At 49.7% G+C, this 15,374-nt stretch overlaps 1 protein-coding gene across 6 annotated transcripts in view; it reads left to right on the top strand.

Annotated features, from left to right (window-relative positions):
• GORAB (golgin, RAB6 interacting) overlaps positions 1 to 15,374 on the top strand; it is an 80,511-nt gene that overhangs the window by 47,648 nt on the left and 17,489 nt on the right. For 4 of the 6 annotated variants that reach the window (XM_027715395.2, XM_039385085.1, XM_039385081.1 and 1 more), the window contains 2 exons: positions 9,741 to 10,273; positions 13,189 to 13,379. The gene's annotated coding sequence lies outside the window, so the exon portion shown is untranslated. The remainder of the gene's footprint in view (positions 1 to 9,740; positions 10,274 to 13,188; positions 13,380 to 15,374) is intronic. The other 2 variants (XM_039385083.1, XM_039385080.1) reach the window with 2 other exon arrangements.

Here is a 15,374-nt window from a genome sequence, read left to right on the forward strand (position 1 = left end):
GGCTCTCTTGGGGGAAGATGGATCTTGATGAAGATTCTGAACTCTGTGCTGAAGTTTCTCCTCAGGGACCTGTGGTGGGACAGCCATTGTGGGTACCTCAGTCAGAGCTGCAGTAGCTGTGTGGGGCTGCTCTGCTTGGGGAGATCAGGGAAAGCTGCTTATCCCCATGGTTTTTCTGGCTGTGGGATAGAGCAGATGACTGAGGCAAGCACCATCCACCCAAGCAGCCCACCATCCATTAGGATACGTTAAGGCTTTGCTGGTCTTGTGTACACACCTTCCCTGTGGGGATGTCTTCTTCAGGTGGCCGTGACAACTGGCTGTGGGTGCCCTTGGCCAGCCAGAGAGAAAAGGGCTGCATGGAGCAGCAGCTCAGGGTGGGGAGGGAGTAATGGAGCAGCCCTTGCCACCACAGGAAGCATTGTTGCTTCACTGGCTTGGGAAGTCCTCTCAGACCAAATGAACCACGAAGGGGAAAGGTCCAGCACAGCAGTGTCCTTACAGTGTCCTTATCCCAGCCCAGGGAAGGAGCATCCAGTTCCTGCTACCCCTAAGGTACCCCCAAGATGCATTTAAACCACAGCTCATTGTGTGCATGCCAGTGCTGTAAACTCATAACTCACTGTGCTTACTGTGCTTCTAGTCTGCTTTCCCAGGAAAATGAATCCTGCCAACAGCTCTCTGCCTGTTCTTCCCTTTTCCACCCCATAATTTGTTTCCAGATTTGACTCAGCTGACAGTAAGGCGACAAAGGTGACAAAAAATCATATTTGTGAGAAACAGGAGGCAGTGAGCAGGGTGGTGCTGGGGATGTCCCCACCAAGGACAGGCTGGTGTGGGAGCTTTGTGCCCATCAAACACCAAAGCCCAGGAACCTGTGCCCTGTGATTTCAATCCCTGGGCGTTCTTGGGGCTGGGAAGGGATGCTGGGCTGCTCTGCTTCTGCAAAACACAGCCTGGGGCATCCACCTAAGCACAGGCAGGTGCTGTTTGCTCTCAAGGTGGAAGTAACGTTAGTAAATCAAGGGGACTTTACTGCCTTTAAGTAAAGCTGCTTCCCTCCCTGCACCTTCCCCTCTGGGAAAGCATTAAGGGGTAGGGAGCAGAGCTGCAGGAGAAGAGGACCTGCTGGCTGGGCTGCAGGGTTAGGCACTGCCTGCCAGCCCTGAGGGCTTGCTGATTTAATATTTCTTGCATCTAATAGGAGTAAAGAAAGGTAAATAGTCCATGAGGAGAGTCCACAGCATAACCTATTGGAATAACAGATGGAAATATTATATTTTTTGAAACATTCCTGCTGCAGAGCCTCCTCTTTGAAGTGTGTTTGAGCAGAACACATCGTGCCAAGAACAGGGGGAAAAACTATTCATGTCAGCAGAGCTGGGAGCTCAGGTGTCCCAGATGCTGCAGAGCTCCAGCTCTCTGGACCACTCACCCATGCCAGGCAGGAGATGAGGGTCTGGCAGGACCTGTCCACTGCAGGCAAATCTGCCAGCTGTGCCCAGGTGAGATGGTGAATATGGGGTTTTCCAGAGCTGTTATTCCCCAAGAGTGGTGCTAATGCCCTGTGCTCACTTGCAGCACTGCCCAACTACATTTGCACTTACACTTTTTTCTCACGAATGATGAATGATTTTGGGGAAGGGAAGAGCATCAAAGGTTTATGGAATCTTTCTCCAAAAACATACAGGCATAGTTTTTCCTTCCACCTGATGCTCTTGTTCTTGGAATGAAAAATTTCATATTCATTCAATTTAGGGGGAGTTAAAGAGGGAGTGTGGCACCCCCAGGGCTCTGCCTGAGGATGTGACATTAAGGCAGAGGCTGTGAGGAAGAGGTGAAGAAAATGGTGGTGGAGGAAGTTTGCAAGAATCCAGCAGCACTAAGGGAATGGGCAGAGAGCTCTTCAGCTGGGAAAGTGCCCCATTGCCTGGCTCCCACTGGAGTAGCTCTGCAGGGCTGGGGACACCCAGCACAAAGCACCCAGGCTCAGAGCAGAGGAGGCCCATCTCACTGGGCACCAAGGGCACAGCTCGGTCTCCCCAGTTAGCGGGGAGAGGTTTGGGTTGGAAGAATCTTCCCCCAAAACATGCAAGAAGGATAAAACAAGGTCAAGTAGTGTGACAAAGTTCTCAGTTCTGTTTTAAGAGGTGCCCTTGGGTCAATAAATACCATTGTGATCTGCAGAAGCTTTTTCTGAGCCCCGGCTGTGGAAGAAGGTGGTTCTTGGTGCTGGGCTGGTGGGTTTGCTCCTGAGATGCTGGTGGGGGGCTGCAGCACACCTGGGTGGCCCTGGCCTGGAAGCAGATGTCCTGGGGGGACTGTGCTATGAACACAGCATCCTCCTGCTCACAGCTGTGTGCTTGCTGCCTGCTGTCCTGGGCATGGCTGGCAGAAGAGTGGCTGTGTCCCCTGCACCAAGTGAGTAGGAAAATGGGGTCCCTGGGTGGGAGAGGAACAGGGCAGTGCCTTTTCTTGGGCATCATGAGCGGGGAGGGTGATTGTGCTGGGTGTGGAGAAGCTGCATTGCTCTGGCTTGTCCCCAGCTCAGCCTGGCCAAGCAGGGCATTGGCACTCCCCAGGAATGTTTTTCTGCCTCTGAGCAGACAGATGTGACTGTTCTTAGAGCTGCTGTGTGCTATGGGTAAGTGGAAATGTGTAGATCCCAAAGGATGCTGTGCCTCCAAGGGATTAGCAGGAGAGGCTGGCTTTGCACTGGTGGATTTCCTGAGTTGGTCTGGCTGTACAACATCAGGATGAGCATATGTGGGTCTTCTCCATCACGCAGCTTCAATATGTTTTCTCCTCACAGCACGGAGCAGCACTAGCTGCTGGGGGCTGTCCTGTGACAGCAGGCTGCAATGCCAGCCCGTACCTGTTTGATCTCGTAGTGCAAAGACGTGTGTGTTATGAGCTTGTGATAAAGTTCCTGTGATAAAGCAGTGAAGATGTGACAGCTCCAGACAGGCCCCCACCCCATCCGCGCTCTGGGATACAGATGTTGGCCGTGCCACTCCACACACTGCTGGTGGATGTTCTCAGCAGAGCTGCTCCAAGAAGAGCATTTAGGACTTGCAGGGGTATTTGGAAACTTGTTTCCATTCTGCTGGGAAGTGAAGTTTGGGGTGCTGTAGGGCTCTCACCGAAGGGAATCAGGGTGTGAGAGCTGCTTGCTGAGTTGTCCCAGCATGGCAGCCACACATCCTGGGTCCCCCTTGTCCTTCCAGGGGGTAGACAGAGGAGCCTGAGGAGTGTGGACAGATTTCCATTCCTGGCCTGGGCTATGGTGCTTGTGAGCAAAGGCTCTGCTGCTTCAGCAAGGGAATTTGATTTGGATGAGGCTGCAGTGTGTGTTTACTCAGGGCTTTCCCTTCCACCTCTGACTCACATTCTCTCTAAGGGATGGGGAAACCGAGGCACAGAGACTCACCAGTGTCCCTGCACTGCCATTGGGCATGGAGCACAGAGCCCATGGAGCAGTGTCCTGCCCTTGGTTCAGTGAAAAGAAGTGGCTGGACACAGCTCCATGAACTCTATGAGCTTCCCATGTGCTCCATGAGCTCTCGGGCAGCCGGAGCCATCTTTGCTTCTACCGGCCTGATGGCAGTTCCGCTCCTAATAAGTTAATCTGATGGGTTTTGTCATGAGCAAAACAAGAAATCACGTTTTTAATAATAAAAAAAGGGTCCTGCATCTTGTTAACATCTGGAGTTCAATCATTTCTGTGCTCAAAACTGTGGAATGCTTCAGCACAATATAAATCTTGCCACTTGCTGTACATGGGCTCCAGATGGGGAGGGAGAGTTCATGTTCACTTGTAATGCAGATGGGCGCTGGTGGCTCTGACTGGAGCTGCCACGGTGTGTGGATCTCCTGATCCTGTGCTGGGTGATGTTGGTGAACCTCCCAAATGGGATCTGACAGTGTTCAGTGCCAGGTGTTTGCATCTGGCATGGCAGGGTTGTGTTATAGTGCTCTTGTGCCCATGGTGCCCATCTGGAGAGGGGTGAGGTCTCCCCATGACCCAAAAGCTTGTGATGCTGGAGGCTTCTCAGCACCATGGAGTGATGGAGCCACAGCCAGATGCTCCCATGGGACCAAAGCAAAGACCAGGCTGGGCATCTCCAGTGGGTGATGCACAAACTGCTCCCAGGACCCGGTGGCAAGGCAGGAGCTGTGTGTCCCCTGATGGGCCATGGCTGTGGTGATGGGACCCTGAGCCCCAGTGGGCTTGTCCTGTGCAAGCATTCCCACCTTGTGTTGCACCCAGATCACTGATAAATATATTAAATCCTGGAGCAGAGCTGTGGGATGCCTGGCTGTTAACCTAACATCAGGCTGAGAATGAAGCATTTATCCTTGCTCCACTCCTTTGCCAGGCTCTAATCCAGATCAGTTCCTTCCCTTTTGCACAGCAACTAATTTCCTTAATAATCTCTTGATGTGGGGTTTTCTGAAAATCTGAGCGTACCCATGACACCATGAACATTTTTAATGAAAGCAGAAAAATTTACTCTCTCTGGAAACTTAATTTTCACTAAAAAGAAACTTATATTGCATTTTTGTTCAAAACCAAGATTTCTGCAGCTTGAGACCAAAATTCAGTGGTTTTTTCTAGTTTTTTGATATTTCAGACAAGTCAGGCAAATTTCCACAAAAATGTTCAGGGTTTTTTTGTTTTGTTTTGTTTTGTTTTTTTTTTTAAAGCTGCCTTTGAAAAATGACCTGCTACAAACTGTTTAGATGGAAATTTTTCAAGCAGCTACAGACAGGGTATTGATGTGAGAAAGGCAGTGGCAGAGCTGCAGGCAGGAATAGGAAATGTGTGTTTGGAGAGTTGGGGAAGTTCTGCTCTGCTTGTGGTTTTGTTGGTGTTATAGGTGAAGCGCAGCGGTTTGGCCTCTCCATGTTTTTAGGGGTTTTGGGGATGTCTAGAGTGGAGACATCCTGTTGTATCGCAGAGGTTGGTTTTCTGTGATAACATGAAGGTTTACAAACCCTGATACGTAACGTGTGTGTCCGAGTCTCTTCAGGAAAGCCACGGGCAATGTTTTTTTTAAGGCACGCGTGTACTTCGAGACCCTGCCCACAAAAGTACATGAGCTCTTCATTTCCATTAAAAAATGTTTGCCTAAATACCTTCTGAGGGTCTGGGTTTTGCCAGCTGGTATCTAGGTCTTATCTGTTCCTCCAGGCATTTAGATATCTTTAAGCTGCCTGGCTCTCAGTTCCCAGTGGCTTCAGAGGAGAGTAGGGATGTGCCTGCTGGCTTTCCTAAATAGAGATGCTTTCCTGGACGAGGGCTAGATCAGTGTTCTTGGTGTGGCTTTTACGGATTACCTACAGCTCTGACAACCCCCTTCCCCCAATTTCCATCACTGTCTTATTTATGGGGAAATTGAGTCCAGGCATATGAAAATCATTTTTCATTTTTATCAGTTTGGCTGCAAAACTCAATCTGCTCCTATGCGAGGGCTGGTGCAAATTCAGTGCTGCTCATAGGCAGCTCTTGGTCAAGAGGTGAAATGAGGGGCTTGAGGCTGGATTACTGCATAGAATCTTAGAATATCTCATGTTGGAAGGGACCCACAAGGATCAATGAGCCCCACTCCCTGCACCCCTCAGGACTAGCTAAAACTGGTGTGCTCCATCCTGCTGGATGGGACCTGATGTGTTTTTCAGGTGGTCTGGAGAGTGTTTTGGGATCTACGTGAGCTGAGATCACCCATGGGGTTTTAAGCAATGTGTTTCCCTGTGTCAGGCTAAGTCTGCAGAGGAAGTTTTGGAGATCTGCTTTAACTAGTGTTGATTAATGCCAGGATGATGGTAAGGAGGGTATGTGTGTCCCTGCCATGTGGAGGGAGGGTGCCAGCACCTTGGTGTGGGCCTGGCAGAGGTGACTCTGGAGATGCATGAGGAGGCAGATGTTGCTTGCCAACACAACCAGACTGGTACACTGGTCAAACCTCACCCTTCAAAACTCCTTTCTCCACCCCAGAAGGCTTGACTTGTGGCAAAATGAATACTTCCACATAAAATGTCAGGCCTCTTTTTGAAAAAAGCTCCAGTTTTAACTGAAAAACCCAAAAGAACCAAACCAGAAATGAAAATATTTGGGCTGGAAAACATTAGTTTCCCAGAAATTTAAAAAAAAAAAAAAAACCAGGCTGAATTGTTTTGCTTCCCAGGTTTGTTTTTTTTTCCCCTGGGAAACCATCTACCCTTCATTTGACAGAGGAAGAAAGAGACAGGCAAAATAAATCCATGGCGATCTCAGCCAAGCTGATCTGGGGGGGATATTCCTTCCTGACCTTAAAATCAGACATCTGATGCTCACCCAGACATCTGATGCTCACCCCAGGGTGCTCACCCAGCTACTGGGGTGGTTTTGCAGCACCCCAGGACTCCACCAAAGTCCTTTAACCACCTTAGCTGTGAGGGAGAAGGGAGAAGATGGATTGGAAGTCATCTCCTCAGGATCAAAGTCACTTCAGGCTTAAGAAGCAGGGATTAAAGTTTTACCCATGGCTGTCCTGGTGTGGGTTTGTTGCTGACCACGCTGTGGCTCTTTCTTGCTCTGATAACCCAGTGAGGAGGAAGGGTCCTGGTTTCTTCCTCAGCTCTTCTAGTGGAGATATAAAAGGCAACTCCCTTGGTTTGCTTCTCCCCTTGTCTATGGTTGAATAACTGTTGATGTTGTTTGCTAAACAAGAGCGCCGGTGGCAGAGGAATTAGAAGAAATCCCTTCTTAATTGGAAACAGTGAGTCTGTGTATTTTTTCAGTTGTCTATTTTGGGCCTTGTAAAATTAAAGTTATTAACTGTAATGCAGCGGTTTCCAGATTCCCACAGCCCTTTACAATAGCAGGGAAATTCATCCCAGGTCACTGGGAGCCTTTAATGAATACATTAAGGCTTATTATTAAAATAAAGTACTTGCAGCTTTATGGGAGACATCTGGCAAGGATGCTTGTCTCTCTTGAAGGCTCCCTGAGTGTCCTCTCCCAGCATGCACCACGTTTGTCCCAGCAGAGGCTTTCAGGAGCTGTTCCCCACACAAGGATTCCCACAGGAGGCTCTGGGAGACAGAGAGGGCCTCTGCTGTATGTGATGGAGGGTGGTTGGGCGCCAGACCTGCCCCTGTGATCGCTCCACTGATGTTTCTGGAGCCGACCAGCCCCTTGCTGGTGCTGCAGGTACCGGTGTGAGCCCCGCTGGGATGCTCCAGCTCAGCAGAGCAGATGCACCAGGGTAAAACTGCTTCATTCACCAGGGTGATGTGCAGGCTGAGCCGAGTCTGGGCTAATCCCAGGCAGGGGACGAAGAGACTGGGCAGAACCAGCTGACCTGGCACAGGCAGGGTCAGCTTGGAGCCAGCTGCTGGCCAGCTGTGCTGGTGAAAGCACTGAGCCAGCAGGGTGCTGCAGCTGATAAGGGACTTCCTATCGCCTCCGGTGAGCTCACTGGTGTGGCTGCACCCATGCAGCGCTGTGTAGTTACATCATAAACCAACTCCTTGGTGCTGCACAGAAAGCTGGGAGCCAAATCCTTGGGGTTTAGGGCCAGAAAGCGTCCCAGGCTCCCTGGGCTGGCACCGATGGGAGCAGGTAACTTGCAGCCAGGGTGTTCGCGTGCCGATGAGAGCGAACCGCGGCCAGCGGGGCTGCGAAGGGGTCTGGAATGGCTGTGATCTTATCGCTGCTTTATCTCTATCCAGCCTTGATCTCGGCAGAAAGCGGGGCCACGTGGCAGTAATTGTGTTAGGAAAACAAACTAATCTCCAAAGGGACAGAGAGCAGCTGTTGGGCTCTTGGTGCTATCAGGGAAATGGATGTGGCCTGCCAGCTTGCAGCGCTGTTCTGCTGGAGCAGGGGCCAGGCAGGGGATGGAGGGGGCAAAAAAGGGATTAGAAGGAACTTTGGGCTGCCGGGTGAGACTGAAGGAGTGTTTGTTGTGGCGTAAGCTGCCCAGTGTTACCTGCCCTGCTTTGTCAAGAAGCCCTTTGCTTGCCAGAATGTTTCAGAGGCATGGTCTGGTGGATCAGGTATGGGAGTAGGGAGAGCCAGGTTTAACCTTGGCAGATCCCTTATCACCGTCTGCCTGATGTCTCCTTTGTGCTCTGTGTCTAGTTGGGCAGCAGGTTTGCAGAGCTTTCTTTTAGTGTTCTCCATACAAGACTTGCCCTGTGCCCCAGGCACCCCAAACCCTGCTGCTGACTGTGGCTGAGCTGCTTGTCCTCCCTCCCTACCCCACTCCCACTTCTTCAGTCTGGTCTGGGAGTGCACAAGGTCTAGCTGGCAGGGCATCACTGCAGGCTTGAGGACCTGGAGAGATGGAAAAAACTCTTGGAGATGCCTCTGGAGATTGGGCTGCAGCAGGAGGAGCCCTCCTCTGCAGCCTTTGCCCAAATTTGCAGGGGAGAGGAAACATGCAGTGGTCAGTCTGGTTTGGAGCTGGTTATCTCCTGCAAAGCCATAGGCAAGAAATTAATTACAATGATCCTACAACTGCTGGGCTTGGCCCTCCCCACAACTCTCCTCTGTGACTGTGTCTCCAGCCCAGGAGCTCAGGCAGGAAAACACAATCTCCCCCCTAAATCTGGAGTGTGAGTATCTTTGGGGTGGTGGAAGACAGGGAGAAAAGCAAGTGGCAAAGGCAGATCAGCCCCACAGGTTACACATGACCCCCCACCTCCCCAGAAAGCTGAATCAAGCCCCTGGCATTGAATAACCCCAAATTTGGGGAAGGTTAAAATCCACCTCTGAAGTGTCTGGCTCCAACCCAACACAAACATTATTGTTGTTTCTGGATTATGTAGTTTAACAGAAAAGAAAGTCCTATCATTAAGTAACACCAACAAGATACACACTTGTGTCTTGTATTTAGTCTGTCCTACATACTCTACTAAGGCTCCAATTGACTTGAAAAAATCAAAAAAGCCCAGAATTACACAGCTCCCAAAAGTTTTCCTGAAAATAAATTTTTGCCATGTTCTGCCCTGCAGTTAATTAAGACTTCTATTAAATGTTGACAGGAGCTTGATAATGTAATATGTTGCAGCAGGCTCTGTTCGTGGTGTTATAATTATGGCAGTAAAACAGTTTCCATTATAGCCCTTCTTTTCATAAGCTCATAACTTTTGAAAACATTCACTTTTCAGGTTGAAATTTTTGCATGCCTGGCCCTTACCCAGTGGGGAATTTTTTTGGAAACTCTGAGGAAAAAAAAAAAAAAAGCCATGTAGTCTTTTTTGAATTATGGGGGAGAAAATATGAGCTTTTTTCAGCTGGAATATAGGTGAAGGGGAAAAAGGTAATGACATATTTTTTCTAAATAGATGGATAGTAGAAGCATGTGATACCTGATGCTTGCTTTGGAAATGGATAGGCTAGGCTTTGCAGAGTGCCTGGGGCATGTCCCATCCAAAAAAAAAAAGATCCTATCTCTGACTTAAAAGCCTTGATGAAGCCAATGACAGAGCCTCAAGAGAATCCAGTTGTCACCCATGAGAAGTGACTCTTGGTTGCAGGTTAAAAATAGAGGTTGATAATTAATAACTCTTTCCTCCTGGCAGCATTTTTGAGGCACTGACAGTATTTCTCATCTCTCCTGGGGATGAGGAGTCAGTTCTGAAAAATTTTGTGAACTAGAAAACCAAAGGGTAAGATCTTTAAGGTCAATGAAAATATTTTTCTTTGATAATTTCAAGCTTCCTGTTTTGATAGGTTTTTTTTTCCCTAGAAGCAGCTTAATTCTGAAGAGAGAAGACCTTTTCAACTAAAACCCTGGGATGTCACTGAAGGAAATGTAAAAGCCAAACATTTGGACAATTTGGAAACAGATTTGAAGGGTTTTTTCCAAGTTGAAATAACTGTCTGAACTACCCTTGCCTGCAAAACATTAAATGGGCATTTTCCCACCAGCCCCTTCCCAAGCCCATTGCACAGGGAGTTTCCCAGCTGGCCTGTGTTAGGCAGTGGATAGATGCAGAGATGGGGCAAATGAGGTGGAGCCTCACTGGCAGGAGCAGCCTGAACCACTGTGAGACTTCACTGGACTCGTGATTTTAATTCTCCCAGGGCACGAGCGCTGTTTGGCTCCAGGATTTCATCCTCCTCCTCAGCCACCACCACCATGGTCCCTCAGGAGGCGCTTCAAAGGCATGTGGGTCCCACGGGACATTGAAGATACAGCTGACCTTCTATTACAGCCTTCAAAAGCATCTAGGATGATTAAGAGTCTACCTCCTGATGGGACCTTTAACCACATGGAAGGTGGGATTTCAAGCTCTTAAATTGTTTCTGTGCTTTTGAAATAGGCTTGTTGTCTTTGTTGGGGCTGGTTCCTCTTAGTTGCTGGCAGTGGTCAGGGAAGGACATGGGAGTGGGGTCAGGCAGGAGCACGGCTGGAGAGCGATGCCTTTGCAGGATCATGTCCCTTGGTGACACTGGGCTGTTTTCAGGCAGAGCTAAGAGAAAAGGTGTCCTGGAGAAGGATGCAGAGGATGAATGGAGGCACAGACCTGCTTCTGAGAGGTGGCACATGCACTTTGGCAACACGAATGACTGATAAATCAGAAATAGACTGGCTACTCTCAACCCCCTTGTCTTCAGCAGTGGATCAAGGGATGTCTAGCACTAAACACAGTAGTTACGCTTTTTTCCTCCTCTCCAAAGCAGGGCACTGGGTGCTCAACTTGGTCACATGTTTATGTGTGGCTGCACATTCCCCACCCCGGGCTGCAGAGTTCCCAAAGGCCGGCTGGGTTTTCTGCAGCTCCTTTCCCAACCCGCCGCAGAAGAAACAACCGGGTAGGACTGTCTGCGTGGCACAGGGGTGGGTCTGCAGGCTGTGCTGCCCCACGTGAGAGGGGCCAATGTCCTCCCCACAGTGCTGTGCACAGCCCCTGGCCGACCTGGCTGCTTTCTTTGGCGTGGCAGGAGCTCTGCTTGGCTCTGGCAAAAGCTGTCTTGACACTGATGTAATCGAAATCCAGATATCACTGGGGGAGGCTTATCTCCAAACATGCCCAGCCCTGGAGCCAGCACCCCCAGCACGAGCCCACTGCCCGAGGCAGCGCCAGGAGGGTTGTGTGGCTGGTGTTGAGTAAGTCAGCTCAAAATGATGGTGTGTAGGCATGCTGCCAAGACTTGGAAAGGAGATTAGGGCTGGAAAAATTTGCCTTGACTGTCAGACCCAAGGGTCTTTGCTGACCTGGAGCATTTGTCTTTAGACTTTGCTCCCTGGAGCGTTCCCAGAGGGCTTCCCTGTCAAGGTAGGGGTAGCAAGAGGGATGTGCGACCCAAGTCCTGCCCAAATACCCTCTCTGGGTTGGCTCCAGTGACTCCAAGGAGCCCCAAAGACAGAGGCAATGGAAAGCTTGTTCTAGGAAGCAGACCCATTTGTATCCTTAATTGGAGCCAAGGGGGAATGTAGGCTTTCGAGTAGGATTGAGGCCAAATGTACATACCAGAAACAAAAGAGAAAAATTCTCCATTGATTTAAAAAAAAAAACAACAACAACAAAAAAACCCTTAAATGCTCAAAACTTGCTCATATTGAGTTGGACAATAGTGGGATGAGCAAAGAGGGATCAGAAGGTAGGAAATTACACCAGTACTGCACATGTTGAGAAACAGGTTTAGTCCATAGAGTGAGATGCTCAAAAGTTTTGTGAACACTATGAACACCTTTGGTAAAAAATACTGTAGTCATGGTGTGGTGGAAAGGAGCTGCAAAAGGAAGAATGTCAGAGAGGTTACATTAGGTTCAGTCAGAAGGTTCAATCTCTGGTGTCCATCCACAGGCAGCAGTGACTCCCTGGGGGTGGAGCATGTGGGATGGAGCATGTATGCTGTGATCTTTAGAGCCAAGGGTTGCACCTGGCCTGTAGTTTCCAGATAGTTCCCAACAGACCAGCCTTCTTTAAGCGTGAATCCGTTCCTCCTTCATCCCTCCATGCCATCCTCTGGTGTCAGATCCAGCAGGGCCCTAGGAGGCAGTCTCTGGATTTGTGTCACTGGCAGTGGCATGGTGCTGATTTTCAGCTCCTTGCCCCAAATTTCCAGCAGGAGTGGAAGAAACTTCAACCAGTGCTGTTCTCAGTGGGTCCATGTCAGCAGTCTCTGCACTCCTGGGGGGTTTGTCACTGGGTGTTTCCTCATGGTGTCAGGCTGCTTGCAAGGAACTTGCTGGTTGAGTCTTGAGTATGTGCTGGTGCTGCACCTCGTGGTTGGGCTCAGACTTCCCTGCTCTCCCACTAACCTGCTCCTTCCACCCCAATTGTTTTTGCAGACTGCATCAATAATCGAATGTGCAGAGGTAGCGGGGCACGGATCTATGTCTGAGCCCTGCTCACATTCAGTACCCCGAGAGGGAAGAGAAGAAGTGGGGGGGAAGGCTTTTATCCCCTTTTTAAAAGCAGGAACATGGGATGTTCATTAGGCTTTCTTCTTCAGAGAGTATTCCTGCCTTTCTCCTCTCGCAGCTGTCCCTGGACGCGCGCACCCCGCGCCCCTCCCCGCGCATTCCTGCACAAACCCCTTTTGTTCGCTGCCCTCAGCCAATATCCAGGCAGCAACAGCAGCCCAGATGTTCCCTATCAAACTCCGAGCCATGCCAACAAACTTTGGCACACATGAAAGTGCGCTGAGGAATGGGCCTCCGCAAATACCATTTCTTTTTTTCCCCCCACCCCTCCATTCCTGTAAGTATTTTTAAATGTTAATGGCTTCCACGCCGGGACAGCCGGCGGGGGGCTGCCAAGCCGGGCTCGGGGGCGTCTGGCAAATTAGTGGTTCAGGTATCCCCGGCGCCTCGGCGGGGCTGTGCTGACCTTGAGCCCCTGCTCTGTTTTCCCCAGTGGCTTTCCAAGGCCGGGGCTGAGCCGGTTCTGTGTTCCCGTGGGCGATGCTGTTTGGAGGCAGTGACCCGCAGCCCAGCCCGCGGTGGGGAATGCAGGCAATTCCTTGTGGGCGATTTGCTGTGAGTCTGTTTTCTCCTCGCACTGTCAGGGCTGGTTTGTGACGACCTAGAAAAGCACAGTTGAAGATGCTGCGGGGGCTGAGTGGCCCCTTTAGGCTTGGCTTTGCCACAATCCCAGTGTTTGGTGGGTGTGGAAGTGAGCTGGGTTTTTGGCTGGTGTGGGATGTAGTTTTTCTTCATCTCTTTCTTGGCATCTTCCCTGCAGGCAATTCCTGTGCTGTCATTCAGCTGTGAGCCCTGAGTCGTGGTGCAGATGGGGCCACTGTGCTGACCAGGAGCACTGTGGGCACCACAAGCTGACAGAGATGACCAGGAGGAGCAGGAGCTGAAGAACAGCCAGGCCAGGACTCAGCTCTACAAACCAGAATCGAGCTGGCTTTGGCCATGGGCGGATGGGTGAGTGCACAAGTGAAAACCTTCCTCTGCCCACATGAGTAGAAAATCTACTTCTACTGAGTAAAACACAACCCTGAGGCTGTGCATGGATATGCTTCAATGGAAGCACCCTAATGTTGCACCCTGATGTGTAGATGTGGTTACAAGCTGCTGCAGGTGGGAGCTGCCACCCCTTTATGCTCCTGTGCAGGCTCAGCTCTGCCCTTTGCTGCAGATGTTTCTCCTCCCATCTCAAACAGCAGAGCCATGTTCCACCTCTCCATCTCTACCACCGAATCCCAAGGGGTCAGTGCCAGATTTGGTGCCTACCACCCTAACTGTGGAGAGACAGCCTTGGAGAGGAGACAGCTGAACAAAGCAAAGGCCGTTTATGGCAGAAGATCCATTCTCATCTAATTTAAACATTTGTTTCAGCACCAAGGCTCTTCAAAGACTGCCTGAACTCCTTTTTACCCATCCACTATAATGGCAGCGATTTATTTTTTCACTCCTCTCTCACACTGAAAAGATTGAAGCATTTTTACTCAAATTAAAAACAAAAAGAAAAAAAAGAAAAAAAAAAAAGAACTCCTATCTGGATGAAGACCAGGACTTGCAAAGTTTCTAGGAAGAGTGGTGAACCTCTCTTCCTGGCAGTGTGCTTATCTGAGATCATCTCCTTGAGGAGTATGCCAAGATTTCCACAAGAAGGGATGGCACATTGTCTGCCTCCTCCTCTCAGCCAAATTCACTACAAGGTCCCAGGGGAGGGAGAACAGCTCAATTCCAGCCTGGAGTTGAATGGAGAGGAAGCAATGATTTTGGAGAGGTTCAGAGGAACAATTAGATGTGCACTCAATAGCCAGGAGTGCGGAAGGGAGAGGAAAGGGGTTTGCACAATCCAAGCACAGGAGACAGCTCTGGCTACAAGGACATGCTCTGAGGGGCAGCAGTGAGCTCCTGTGGAGGGGCCTCACTGGGTGAACTGGACTGGATGAGGGCAGGAGCCATTTCCAGAGACATCCTCCCCGTCCCCAGGCTTGCGCCTCTTGCACTGGTGACAGAGATCCTCAAAAGACAGTGTCAGCTGCACCCTCTGTATCCTTGTCCTGGCCGTGGACCTCGGAAAATAAATGCAACCTTTGAGAAAGGGTTAAGATAAAGAGGTGGTGGAAGAAAAATGGTCTGAGCCGATGAAAACCCCCTCTCTGGAGGGAGAGAGAGAGAAAGGGGAAAAAGACTGTGGTTAGTTTTTTTACAATGGATTTGCAGAGACTATTTCTAGAAAGTGGGAGAAATTGAGCTCCAGTCTCTGGTTCCCTTCATTAAGGAGGGAAGGCGGCACCACTGAATTTGCCATTAAAATAGTAGTAATAATTGTAATAAAAAACATAGCCCCTAGATTATCCTATTTTAAAATAAAATAAAATATAAAATCAAGAGGTAGCTGCCATTTCACATGTGGTCTGGTTTAAATCCTGGGAGCAACGTGGCCCCGAGATCTAACCTGTTGGAGTAGATTCCCGCTGTGTTCAAAGGCAATGGCAAACCCTTGAATTTGCTTTCAAACTTGGGCTGGGGCTGCTAAGGTTTTTTTGAAGCCCTGAGCAAGTTGAGGAAGATCTTTTCATGATCAAGCAGTCTGTGGGAAAAATATATTGGTAGGCTTGCATGGAGGGAACAGTTTGGGATATGAGGCAAGTCTCTCTCCAGATGCTCTCTGGATTGTTTTGTGGCTTATGCAGAAAGTCTGCAATCTTTGGGGCTTCACATAAAACCTGGAGGACAAAGGTCTTTCCTGTAAGCACAGACAGAGTTAGATTCCCCAAATGAGGCCAATTTCAGCAGTTGATCTTCATTTAACACTCCCAAGCCAGATGAAAAATTGCAGACTGAATCTGACCATGTGTACTTCCGAAGGTTTTCTAGTTGCTGGTGCACAGGTGTTGCTCCAGGGAGGATGCAGATGTACCCTGACAGACACTGGCTCAATAATCCTGCTTTTCTGAGCTGGAT

Source organism: Pipra filicauda, unplaced genomic scaffold (genome assembly GCF_003945595.2).
Source record: "Pipra filicauda isolate LSUMZ 115617 unplaced genomic scaffold, ASM394559v2 scaffold392_size659746_pilon, whole genome shotgun sequence".
Lineage (NCBI taxonomy): Eukaryota > Metazoa > Chordata > Aves > Passeriformes > Pipridae > Pipra > Pipra filicauda.